Source organism: Physeter macrocephalus, chromosome 14 (assembly GCF_002837175.3).
Source record: "Physeter macrocephalus isolate SW-GA chromosome 14, ASM283717v5, whole genome shotgun sequence".
In the NCBI taxonomy this organism is placed as follows: domain Eukaryota; kingdom Metazoa; phylum Chordata; class Mammalia; order Artiodactyla; family Physeteridae; genus Physeter; species Physeter macrocephalus.
The window spans coordinates 90,928,402-90,940,018 of record NC_041227.1 but is presented as its reverse complement, the minus strand read 5'-3'; the positions used below and the strand labels follow the sequence as shown (position 1 = coordinate 90,940,018).

Below are 11,617 nucleotides of genomic sequence, written 5' to 3'. Positions count from 1 at the left end.
CATGTGTATAAAGCTGACTCTTCATCTAGCGGGGCTCTTTTGTAAGTTCTTCCCAACCCTCTAGCCCACACCGTTACCTGGGTCTGTCACCCACAAGTCTAATCCTTGGTCTGGACTGGCAGCTGACCTCTCCTAGGCCCGTGGGCAGGCCTAAGCTTCAGCTTCTTGCTGCTAAGTCTCAGCTGCCCTCCTGGTGGCGCCCTTGGACAGGTTTTATTACCGCTCTATGCAGGTCTTCGCCCTGCTTTGGCTCACATCTGGGCCAAGGGAAACAGTCACACATACTTTCCTTCCAACAGATTTTAGGGGAACCAGTTTCCAGTGCAGCAAACTGTCTTCACTTTACTATCAAAACCAGTGGTAGAGCTAACACAACATTGTAAAGCAATTATACTCCAATAAAGATGTTTAAAAAAAACAAACAAAAACCAGTGGTAGCCAGCAAGTCTGTCAGGCATTCTATTTTAAAAATCGGATTAATTGAGGTATAATTTACTTACAGTAAAATTCACCAATTTTAACTATATACCACCATTGACCAACACCACAATCAGCATAAAGAACATTTCCCTCGACTAAAAAGGTTCACTGTGCCCTTTGCCTCACCTCTTACCTCTGGCCTTTAGCAACCACCAATCTGATTTCTATCCTTATACATTTGCCTTCACCAAAGGAATCATGTTTTGAGGATTTACAGATTATAAATGGAATCATACAACAAATAATCCCTCAGATTTGGTTTCTTTCACTTTGCATTAATGTTGAGAAACATTCATATTGTTGCATGTATTACTAAATGTTTCTTTTTATTGCTGAGTAGTGTTCATTGTATCTATACACTGCAATTTATTTATTCACCCATTGATGGAGTTGTTTCCAAATTTTTATCGTTACGAATATAGCTGCTATAAACATTTGTGTACAAGTCTTTGTGTGAATACATGTTTTTATTCCTCTTAAGTAAATATCTAAGAGTGGGATTTCTGGTTCATATGGTAAGTGTATGGTTAACTTGATTAAAAAAAAAAAAAAACTACCAAATTACTTTCCAGAGTGACTGCACCATTTTGCATTCCCACCAGCAATGGATGAAAGCTCCAGTTGCTCTGTATTCTTGACAACACTTAGTATTGTCAGTTTTAAAAAATTTTAGCCACTCTAGGGTATGTGTATGTGGGTTTGTTGGGGTTTTTTTTTTTTTCTAATGTGTCAGTACTTTTAATGTTGTGTACACCAAATTATAGTAAATAGATGACTATAAACAAGAAGCAGTCCCTCTGTTTTCATGAATAGCACACTGCATTACAGGAAATTGAGTTTATATTCCACCAAGTGTGGTTCTCCCATTAGTTCACTTTGTGATGTGTCATTAAAAATATCTTCAAATCCAATAGGCTCGTCATTATTCCTCAAATATCCAGTGAAAGGTTTGAGCTTGGAAGAAATGGAAGATGCAGAACATGCTGCATTGCTTTGAATTCCATTTGTAATTTTAGTGGAGCAAATAGACCCCAGAGTTTCTCAGTGTAGAAAAATTCATTTTGTCTTGGTTGAGCTGGAAATTTTATTTCTGACAGTTTAAGAGGATGACTGGGAAAAAGTTCATTTTTCACACAAGAAAAAAACCGTTTCAAAGAAGATCATGGCTTTCAAAATGTCCATTTGCTGAAAGTTCAGTAACTGGAATACTGTCCTTTAGCTGAGATCCAAGCCCAAGTTGCCGTGCACACAGCCTCTCAGCACCATTACTGTCAGCCGGCCCTGCTGCTCACTTCCATTTCATGTGGTTTTAATTTGTATTTCCCTAAGGTCTAATAATGTTGAACATCATTTTATTTGCTTATTTTCCATTCATATATCTTCTTTGGTGAAGTGTCTGTTCACATCTTTTGCCCATTAAAAAAGTAAGCTGTTTTTATTGAGTTTTAAGAATTCCTTGTGCATTCTAGATACAGGTCCTTTACTGGATAAATGTATTTTGCAAATATGGCTTGCCTTTTCATTTTTCTTAATGATATCTGTTGAAGATCAGAATTTTTTATTTTTGATAAAGTTCTATTTATCATTTTGCTTTTGTTTCCTATCTAAGTAGTACTTGCCAAGGGAGTTCCCCGGTGGCCTGGTGGTTAGGATTCCAGGCTTTCACTGCTGTGTCCCAGGTTCAATCCCTGGTTGGGGAACTGAGATCCTGCAAGCCATATAGCACGGCCAAAAAAAAAAAAAAAAAAAAAAGGATCACAAAGATTTTTGTCCTATGTTTTTTTCTAGAAGTGTTATAGTTTTAGCTCTTATAGTTAGGTCTATGATTAATTTTGAATTAATTTGGGGGTATGGTGTGAGGTACAGATCAAGGTTCACTTTATTTTTGCATATAGGCATTCATTTATTCCAGCACCATTTGCAGCAAAGACAATCCCTTTCACACTTTCCAGCCTTTGTTGAAAATCAATTTGCTACGGACTCGGACTGGGGTCCTTGGACTCTTTAATCAATAAAAATTGAAAAGAGGCCAGATGAGAAATTCAGGCCTCATCAGGAGGGAGCGAAAACAAGTAACAGGTGCCCTTGCTCACTCCTGGAGGAGCCGCGAGCTGGCTCCTTAAATTGGGTAACAATAGGGGTGGGTCCATGGATTGGCCAGGAAGTGTAGCTTAGGTGGTCCACCAACCCCCTTTGTGGTGCTGTATGCAGGGATCATGCGTAGTACCCTGCTTTTCTCCCAGCACCTCAGAAGTGGCAGTTGGTTTGTGGCCTTTTTGTGTCTTATTGTTCATAATTCTCCCCAACTGCACATGCATGAACTTATTTTTAGTCCCTTATAGTTTCTTTGTATTCAGTTGCTCCAGGAGAGGAAGAGAGATTTGTCCAGCTGCAAGTGCAAACACTCCAGTAAAGGGTCCCAGGTCCCATGTCCCAGCCTATCTCAAATTGACTCTGTGTGTGTGAGCCTATTTATGGACTTTCTATTCTGTGCCGTTGATGTCTCTGTATCCTTATACTGAGCTATCTTGATTACAGTAGCTCTCAAAATTGGGTAGTTTGAGTCCTCTAATATATTTCTTCTTTTTAAAACATTTTTTGGCTAAATTTTAGAATTATCTCAGCAATTTTCTTTTTTTTTCTTTTTTTTTTTTTTTGCGGTATGCAGGCCTCTCACTGTTGCGGCCTCTCTCAGCAATTTTCAAGAAAGAAAGCGTGCAGGAATTTTGACTGGGATAGTTATACTCTACAGATCCATTTGGGGTGAATCAACAATAATACTGTCTTATGATTCATCAACTTGGTATATCTCTCTGTTTATTTAGAACTTCTTTATCTCAGCAATATTTTGTAATTTTCTATGTTTGGTATATATTTTGTTAAATATATTCTTAAGAATTTTGAGTTTTCCTCTATTGTGTATGGTACTGCATTGTCTGCTATTGTAAATACTATGTAAATGATATTTTAAAAATTCAGTGTCCCACTAAGATCTCACTAATATAAAGAAATAGGGGTTTCCCTGGTGGCGCAGTGGTTGAGAGTCCACCTGCCGGTGCAGGGGACACGGGTTCGTGCCCCGGTCCGGGAGGATCCCACATGCCACGGAGCGGCTGGGCCCGTGAGCCATGGCCACTGAGCCTGCCCGTCCAGAGCCTGTGCTCCGCAACGGGAGAGGCCACAACAGCGAGAGGCCCGCGTACCGCAAAAAAAAAAGAAAGAAAAAAGAAATACAGTTGAGTTTTGTATATTAACCTTGATCTTTTGATCCTGAGACCTTCCTAATTCATTTAGTTGTTATAATAGTATTTTGGTAGATTGCTTAAGATTTTCTACCTGGACAATCATGTTTTGTGAATAAGACTTTTACTTCTTCTTATCCAATCTGTATGCCTTTTCTTTCCCTTGCCTTATTGCACTGGCTAAGACTTCCAGTACAATTTTGAATAGAAGAGGTGAGACAGATATCAGATATCTGATATTAGGGGAGAAAAAAATCAGATATCCTGATTTTTTTCTCCCCTAATCTTAGGGGGAAAGCATTCAGGCTTTTATATTAAAGTATAATGTTAGTTGTAGGCTTATCTTGACTGTCTTCTGTGAGGTTGAGGAAGTTCCTTTCTGTTCCTAGTTTGCTGAGGTGGGTTTTTTTTCCCCCTAAATCATTAGTGGATGTTGCATTTTGTCAAATGCTTTTTCTGCGTCTATTGAGAGAATCCTGTAGTTCTTCTTATTTGCACTGTTAATTTGGATTATATTGATTAATTTTCAAATGTTAAACCAAGCTTGCATTCCTGGGATAAATCCCTTATGGTCATGATGCCTTATTTTGTTATATATTACGGAATTTGATTTGCTAAAATTCTGTTAAGGATTTTGTATCTGTGTGCATAAGGGATATTGTTCTGTAGTTTCGTTGTAATGTTCTTAGCTGGTTTTGGTATCAGGAAAAACCAGGCCACGAGCTGGCCTCATAGAATGAGTTGGGAAGTATTTCCTTCTCTACAGATTTCTGGAACAGTCTGTGCACAATTTTTAGTATTTCTTTCTTAACTGTTTGGTAGAATTCATCTGTGAAGTCATTTGTGCCTTGAGTTTTTTGTTTTTGTTTTTTTTTTGGAAAGGTTAGCTATTCTTTTTGAGTGAACTTTGATAGCATGTGTCTTTCAAGGAATTTATACAATTTATACAAGTTTATTGGCATGAAGTAATTCATAATATTCCCTTATTATCCTTTTGAAGTCTGTAGGATCTGTAGAAATGTCCTCTTTTCATTCCTGATAATTTGTGTCTTCCCTCCTTCTCCTTTTTCCTGATCAATCTGCCTATATTCCCCCACCTCCAACCCATTTTATAGATAATTTCAAAGAATCAGCTTTTGAATCCATTTCTGGCATAACTGACTTTATTGTTGTTCTGTTTTCTACTTAATTAAATTCAGCTTGTTATATTATTTTCTTCTGCTTATTTCACACTTTACTTGTTCCCATTTATCGTCCTTTTGTGACTTCTTTGGATCAATCAAATATTACTTATGATTCCATTTTATCCCCTTCGTTAGTTTATTGGCTATAGCTTATTGTTGTTACTGGTTGGTTTCAGGTTTATAGGTTACGGTGATGTTATACTATCTCATGTATAGCATAAGAACCTTACAATAGTACACCCAAAGCAGTGAACTGGAGCAGTTGTAGAGTTCACCTAATTTTTCCCCATCTTTCAGAGATCACTGTCCTTTGTTGCCTGAAATCAAGTGTCTTGAAAACTGTTATTTCATATATTTTGTCTGTTCTTAGATTGTTTCAGTAAGAGGGTAAATCCAATCCTCATTATTCCATCTTGGTTAGAAGTCGAATCTTTTCGGCAACTTTTAAGATTTTCTTTTTATCATTGGTATTAGCAATCTGATTGCGATGTGTCTTGGTGTGGTTTTCTTTGTTTCTTTGCTTGGGTTTCATTGAGATTCTTGGATCTATGGGTTTACAGTCTTCATCTAATTTGGAAAATTTTAAGCCACGATTTATTCAAATGTTCGTTCTGGGGACTTCCCTGGTGGTCCAGTGGCTAAGACTCCGCACTCCCAATGCAGGGGGCCTGGGTTCAATCCCTGGTCAGGGAACTAGATCCCACATGCTGCAACTAAGAATTCACATACCACAACTAAAGATCCCACCTGCCACAACTAAAAGATCCCGCATGCTGCAACTAAGACCTGGCGCAGCCAAATAAATAAATAAACAAACAAATACTTGTTCTGTTCCCCCGTTTTCTCCTCTTCTTCTGGGATTTCAATTTGTAATTGGAATATGTTAGATTGTTTGATATTGTCCTACAGCCCGCCACGACTCTGCTTACTTCTTTTTCAGTGTCTTTTCTCGTAGTGCTTTATCTTGGGTAGCTTATATTGCAATTTCTTCAAGGAAACTGATCTTCTCTTCTGTAATATCTCATCTGCTCTTAAGCCCATCCAGTGTATATTTCATTTTGGATATTGTGTATTTAAGCTTTAGAAGTTCCATTTTGGTCTCTTTATATATCTTTTATTTCTGTCCCTATCATGGCCAGATTTTCCTTGATTATATTTTAAGATTTAAAATAGCTGTTTTAGCAGAAACTAACACACCATTGTAAAGCAATTACACTCTAATAAAGATGTTTAAAAAAATAAAAATAAATAAAGTAAAATAGCTGTTTTAAAGTCTTTATCTACTAATTCCATCATCTCTGTCATTTCTGGGTCTGTTTCTTATTATTCGTTTTTCTCCTAGGTATGGGTCAGATTTTTCTGTTTCATTACATATGTCTTGTAATTTTCTAACGGGTGCTGAATATTGTGAATTTTATCTTGTTGAATCTTATGTGCTGTGTTTTATTGTATTCCTTTAAAGAGTGTTGGATGTTGTTCTGGCATACGGTTAACTCACTTGTGACTCAATTTGTCCTTTCAGGCTTCTTTTTATACTTTGTTATGGCAGGAAGCCTTTATTTGGGGACTAATTACCCCTACTACTAATGCATGATCCTTATTCCCCTCCCCACCAGCGTTACTGAGGTATAATTGACAAGTTAAATTGTAATATATTTAAAGGATACAACGTTATTTGATATACATAGACATTGTGACAGGATTCCCACAGTCAAGTTAATTAACAGATCCATCACCACACATAGTTACCTTTGTTGGGTGTGTGGGGGAAGCTTAAGATCTGCTGAGAGAGTGACTATACAACAGTGTGTTATCAGCTAGAGTCACCATGCTGTGCGTTAGATCCTGACAACTCATCCGTCTTACTACTGAAAGTTTGTACCCTTCTACCAACCTCTCCCCATTCCCCCCTCTCTCCAGCCCCTGGCAACCACCCCTGTATTCTGTTTCTATGAGTTTGACTTTTTTTTTTTAACGTGTAAGTGATATCATGCAGTACTTGTCTCTCTCTGTCTGGCTTATTTCACTTAGCTTAATGCCCTCAGGGTTCATCCATGAATCTGCAAATGGCAGGATTTCCTTCCTTTCTTTTTTTAAAATAGATCTTTATTGGAGTATAATTGCTTCACCATACTGTGTTAGTTTCTGTTGCACAACAAAGCGAATCAACCGTATGCATACACATGTCCCCACATCGCCTCCCTCTTGAGCCTCCCTCCCATCCTCCCTATCCCACCCCTCTAGGTACTGAATAATATTCCATCGTGTGCGTGTGTGTGTGTGTACACATATGTGAGTGTGTGTGTGTGTGTGTGTGTGTGTGTGTGTAATTTTCTTTATCCATTCATCTGTCAGCAGACACCTAGGTTCTTTCTATATCTTTGCTATCGTGAATAATGCTGCAACGAACATGGGAGTACAGTTATCTCTTAGAGACAGTGATTTCACTTCCTTTGGATGTGAATCTCCCAGAAGTGAGATTGCTGGATCATATAGTAGTTCCGTTTTTAATTTTTTGAGGAACCCCTGTACTGTTTTCCATAGTGACTGTACCAGTTTACATTCCCACCAACAGAGTGCTAGAATTCACTTTTCTCAACATCCTCATCAACATTGGTTATCTCATGTCTTTTTTTTTTTTTTTTTTTTTTTTAAATGGCTGCATTGAGTCTTTGTTGCTGTGCCTGGGCTTTTCTCTAGTTGTGGCGAGCAGGGGCTACTCTTTGTTGCAGTGCGCGGGCTTCTCATGGCGGTGGCTTCTCTTGTTGCGGAGCATGGGCTTTAGGCACGTGGGCTTCAGTAGTTGTGGCTCTTGGGCTCTAGAGAGCAGGCTCAGTAGTTGTGGTGCAGGGGCTTAGTTGCTCCGTGGCATGTGGGATCTTCCCGGACCAGGGCTCGAACCCGCGTCCCCTGCATTGGCAGGCGGATTCTCAACCACTGCGCCACCAGGGAAGTCCCTCATGTCTTTTTGATAATAGACATCCTAACAGGTGTGAAATGATATATTATTGTGGTTTCGACTTGTATTTCTCTGATAATTAGTGATGTCAAGCATCTTTTCATATTGGCCATTTGTATACCTTCTTTGGAAAAATATCTATTTAGGTCCTTTGCCCATTTTATAATTGGGTTTTTTTGCTGTTGCGTTGTATGCATTCCTTATCTCTTTTGGATGTCAACCCCTTATCGGATATGTGGTTTGCAAATATTTTCTCCCATTCCATGGGTTGCCTTTTCATTTTGTTGAAATACATGACCCATCTGAAGACTCTACCCAATGCTTGGTATATTACGAGGCCTCTCCATTCTGACTGGTGGAAACAGGGACTATTCCTATTCCTGTGTGAGCCCCAGAAATGTTTGGTCTACTCCTCTATGATGGTGCTTTCCCTTGCCTTGGGTAGTTTCCTCTCACACACGAGCACATCAGTTCTTAGCCCAATCCTCTGGGGATCACAGTCCCCTAGCCTTAACCCAGGTGGAGGTCTGGGGCCCTGGGGGAAATGGCAGGGACCGGAGGGGAAATGGGAGGGTGGGACAGACACTAGGAAGCCCTGTGGAGGGTTGGAGAGACTGGGAGGGTGGGTGAGGTTGAGGGACTGTGGGTCTGGGAAGGGATGGAGGAGCTGGGAGGAGTTTGGAGGAATTGCGTGGTGATAGGACAGATGGGAAGGGAGGTAACCAGGGCTGGCCATCTTGATAAATCACAGCCCTTCCAAAAACAGACCCCTCTGGTCCCCGCTCCGTGACCACCTGCTGCAGCAGGCCCCATGCTCTGGCTGGGTCTGTGTGGTGGCAGCTGCTAGGACCCTCCGCTGGCTGGACCTGGAGCTCCCTGGCTGCCAGGATGGGCCCTGCCCCCACCCTGTGGTCAGCATGCTCTCATCCTGCTTGGGGTAGGAAATGAAAGGGAGCCTGGGGGACCCTGCCTTTCCTCCTCACTGCGTCCGGGGGTGGCTGGAGGTGGCATTAAACCGTGTTTGTGTTTTACTCATATCTGGCCAACCAAGGGTCTCAGTGTAAGGGCCCTTCTGGCAAGTGGGAAATAATGGAAAATAAATAAAGATGCTCTGGTCCCACATGAGGAACTAGAAAATGAGTGTCTAAGCAGACGGACCAAACGGGGAGTGGGGGGACCTGGAGGGACTCTGGGAAATGGGAGGAAGTTGGTGGGGTTCAGGGCTGGGGGTATAAAAAGACTGAGTGTCTGGGAGGGTTAGGCAGGGACTAGGGGAGTTATGAAATAGAACTGGGGATGATTTGGGGATTTGAGTTGCTAGGGAGAGACTGGAATGGAAGGAACTAAGGAGGTGAGAGGAGCCGAGATTCCAAAAGGGGTAGGGGACGTAGGAGGGAAGAGGTGAATCGGGAGAGCCTGGGAGAGGCCAGGAAGGCTGGGGGGGGGTCACTGGAAGGATGTTAAGGCCTGGAAGAACCGTCAGTGACGTTCAGGAGCTGGGAGGCACTAGAAGCTCTGGGAAGAAAAGAGAGGTGTTATGAAGACGCGGGGTGAGGCGTGGGAGGGGTGGCCGCAGGGGGCCGAGGAGAAAGTGGGAGCCACAGGGCAACACGGTGGCGGGGGTGGCGCTGAGAGACCCTCCTTCACCCGGAGGTTAAAACTGCCCGCTGTGATTAACAGATTTCTCAACTTCTCCTTGTAGAGCTACCAGTTTTGGCATTCCCCACTTCCGGGCTGAGTTGGGTACACGCCTAAGTGCGGCCCCCACCTTCACGCTGGCCCTGTTGAAATGCACCTTCCACGTGGCAGTAAAGGAGACCAGGTCCTCCGCTTACTTGACGCCTTCCAGAGCTCCCAGCCCTGCACCACTGCCCTCAAGGCCACCCCTCCTATGCACCCACCCCCTCACCGCTGCCTCGCTCTCTGTCCTCAAGCCTCTGCGCGCCTTTCTTCTGCCCACCGGCCTCACCGGCCTCAAAGCGTTTTAACGCTCCAGACTGGGTCCAGGCTCGGGCTCCTTTGTCCCTGATGCTGCTGCCTGGAACCCTCTTTCCTATACAGGTCTTAGCTGCCCTCTTACTTTTCAGGTCTCAACACAAATTCCACCTTCTTTGGACAGGCCTTTTCAGCCCCTCCTGGATAAAACAGCCCCCGGCGCACTGCAGTCGCTCATGGACCGCAGGGTTCATCCTCCTCACGGCGCTGACCAGCACCTGCTGTCACGCGACTGCGCCGTCTGTGTGCCTATTGAGCCCCGCCGCTAGAATGTAAGCCTCTGGAGGGCAGACTGCTGTCCTGTTCACTGCTGTGTTCCCCACGCCTGGAGCCATACCTAGAAGATTAGGTGAGGTTTCAATAAGTGACCGTTGGTTGACTATTGATGGACACGTGTTCCCACTCATGTTCATGGCAGCGTTATTCACAATAGCCATGGGGCATAAGCAGCCCAAGTGTCCACGGATGGCGAATGGATCGACACAATGTGGTATGTACGTACAATGGAATATTATCTGGCCCTAAAAAGGAAGGAAATTCTGACATACACTGTCAGAATTTGGATGAACCTTGAGGACATTATGCTAAGTGAAATGTGCCAGTCACAAAAAGACAAATACTGTATGATTCCGCTTTTATAAGGTACTTAGAGCAATCAGATTCTGAGACAGAAAAGAGAATGGTGGTTTCCAGAGGCTAGAGGGAGGGGGACATGGGGATTTATTGTTTAATGGGTACAGAGTTTCGGTTGTGCAAGAGGAAAGAGTTTGAAGATGGATGGTGGTGGTGATTGCACAGCAATGTGGAGGTCCTTAACACCACTGAACTGGACACTTAGAAATGGTTAAGGTGGTAAGTGTTACGTTATGTGTTTGTACCACAATAAAACAAGAACATGATTGGCGCACTCATGACTGCTGAATCCTGTTAGCGGATTGTTCATTTTATTAGTATGAAATATCCACCTTAATCTTAATGCCTTTTGTTCTGAATTCTATGTTGCCTGACCTCACCGTTGCCACAACAGCTTTCCTCTTTCTTTTGTTCTTGCCTGAGAAGGATATTTTTGTCCATCCTTCCTATGTCAGTATTTCTATATTATAGTTGCTTTTTAGGTGTGTCTCTTGTTAATAGAATATGATTGGATTTTATCCATTCTGAAAGGCTTAGTTTTCTTAATAGGCAAATTTAAGTCACTTAAATGCATTGTGATGGGTATATTTGGACTTATTTTGACATCTCATTTTGTATCTTCTATTTACCATGTTTTTTTCCTTTTTTTTTTCCAATTTTAGTTTTTATTTCCATTAGTTATACATGCACATAAAGAATGAGGTCATTTCCTTCAATGTTTGTTTAGAAAAAGATGTTTGTTGGGTTATGGGATTTTTTTTTTTTGGCAATCACTTTCTTATTTCCTCTGGAGTTGATTTTTAAAATATTTACTCCTACACAGTAGAAATCTTTCATTTTATAAAGTCCACAATATTACTTTTTTCTTTTGTGGATTGGCTTTTTGTGTTGTGTGTTAAAACTCAAAGCTCATGATCTACAGACCAAACCCAAGGTCATGTACATTTTCTATGTTTATCTCTATAATTTTGATAGTTTCACATTTTAAATGCCTGTTAGTGAATTTGGTGTAAAAAATAAAGTAAAATATTTACTCCTGTATTTCTAAATGACATGTTTGTGTTACTTCTTCCTGATTATTAAACTATCTTGCAGTTTCATCCTGTCCTCCATATTTTGCTCTG

At 41.5% G+C, this 11,617-nt stretch overlaps 1 pseudogene; it reads right to left on the bottom strand.

Moving 5' to 3' along the window:
* Nucleotides 1–1,302: 1,302 nt before the first annotated feature.
* On the bottom strand, nt 1,303–10,297 carry LOC102995602 (proteasome maturation protein-like; annotated as a pseudogene).
* Between the last annotated feature and the right edge of the window lie 1,320 nt (nt 10,298–11,617).